Genomic DNA, 2,285 nt, shown 5'->3' with positions numbered 1-2,285 from the left:
GAAAACTGAAATATGCTGCCTTATGTGAAGCACATTACAATATTCCAATTACAGGCCTTTACTACTAGCATCCAAAATGACACAACATTTGACTACTAGAATCACTGGTGTATTCATGAGGGGATCGCTCCCCTTGCACTCTCCCACCCCTCTCTACAGTGACTGATTGCTGTGTATACATGCAGACACAGCCCCAAGAGAGTGCTCTCCTCATTATTAGGCCCCTTTCAGACGAGCAGGTGTCACGCTGTGGACTTGCAGTGCAGCAACCGGCATGAACTTCCAGCACTACCGGGGTTACATAACATTATGATTTATGATGCTATGTAACCTTTACATAATGCGGTCAGTGTTATCCAATACATTCCAGAACTGTAAGGGTTAAACAACATCATAAACTAACATAATGCTATGCAACCCTGACCGTGCTGGAAGGTCAGTACAGGTGCTGCGCTGCGAGTCCGCAGCGTGACACTCGCTCATCTGAAAGGGGCCTTATACTGGACACAAACTGTGGGTGGGGAATTTATCATTTCTTGTGCCCATCTGGTTTTCTTTTTGGTGCTGCAATTTGCAACAAATTTAGCAATAGGTGCACGTCTCATCAGTAATCATTGTATTTGCAGTCCCAAGACAATTGAAAAACATGGCACTCATCATACGATTAAAATCCTCTTCATTGCACTTGCAGGTATATAGGAGGTGGAGATCAAGGCAACGGCCGTTTCATACGCTGTCCCACTTAGTCAGACTAGATGAAGTGCAGCAGCACATGAAACGGCCGTTGCCTTGATCTCCACCTCCTATATACCTGCAAGTGCAATGAAGAGGATTTTAATCGTACGGCGAGTGCCGTGTTTTCCAATTATCTTGGGACTGCAAATTAATGGGGTGATTTATCAAACTGGTGTAAAGTAGAACTGGCTTAGTTGCCCATAGCAACCCGAATCCAGCTTTAATTTTTGACAGCTCCTTTTGAAAATGAAAGGTGGAATCTGATTGGATGCTATGGGCAACTAAGCCAGTTCTACTTTACACTAGTTTTATAAATGACCCCATAAATGTCTATGACACAGAACACCATCCCTGATTGGCTTAGGTTGACTCCCAACCAGCGGTCGTACGCACAGATTGCATGAAGCCCCAGTAGTGCCGGCTTCTATCTGTTGAGTAATCATTTTATCTCACCCTTTCCCTGGAGTAAAAAATAAGCAACTTACTAAAAAGTTGCAACTTATAAATCTCTCAGCACCAGAAATAATGAGAGAGAGTTGTCAAATATTCTAAAACATCAAAACTCTTCATAAATTCAGCTGACTCTATAAAGTGTAAGTTACATTTATGCCCAAAAAGTGGCCCCACTATAATGATAAATTCCCCCTACGTATCTGCTGTATTATTTCAGCACCACTAGAAGCCACAGATATCACTTATTGACTAGTCATACAGACCTGTACCTATAATACGCTGTCCTAAGTTGGGGCATTTAAGATCCCTTTTACAGTGAATCCTAATCACACAGAGCAGTAATTAGTGTGTTTTACATATTTTAGCTGTGGTCAGTATTACAATTTTACAATCAAGCACTGCCCTATGAGTCTGGTAATACATATAATACACATGAGGTTGTGGTGCTACAGTTTTGCAATATGGCACTACCAAAATGTGTGAATGCACCCTAGGTGTGAGGCAAGGTGTGCCATTATTGTGGGCACCATAATCCGACCTGAAATTGTGTACATTTTGTAGAATTATGATTTGATAGAGTATTGCAAGGGCAAATGTTATACTGTTATTGCAGAAGCTCCTCTGTCCTAAAATAGAAAGTACATTGAGATGTGTTTCCTGGGTGGCTCTGCTCCAGCTTAACTAATAGATCTCCCCTAATCTGTGTATAGATAGGGACCCATTTTTTTTTATCAGTTTTTTTTTCCCCTTAAAAAGATAGTTTTATCAAGTTCAGCATAACATTCTGGCCTCCTCCTATGTTGATCCAGAAGAAGAAAAAAAATAAAGTGCACCTGTCAGTTAGCAGCCCATGTGTTAGTATGATTGGGGTAAAAATCCCTTCCAGTCCTCAATATTTCGTCGTTTATTTCTTTACACTGGAAGTTGGGGCTGGTTTCTATAGTACAGTTAAAATGTGCTTACATGTGTGTCTCTCGACACTTGCTGCCATAATTTTAAAGAGTTATCCAACCATGGACATTTATCATCTATATTGCTGAGGGTCCCAGCAATCATTAGAACAGGATTCCCCATTCCTCCTCACCACCATTCATTTC

Source organism: Bufo bufo, chromosome 7, assembly GCF_905171765.1.
Source record: "Bufo bufo chromosome 7, aBufBuf1.1, whole genome shotgun sequence".
NCBI lineage: Eukaryota > Metazoa > Chordata > Amphibia > Anura > Bufonidae > Bufo > Bufo bufo.
This window is presented reverse-complemented; position numbering follows the sequence as displayed.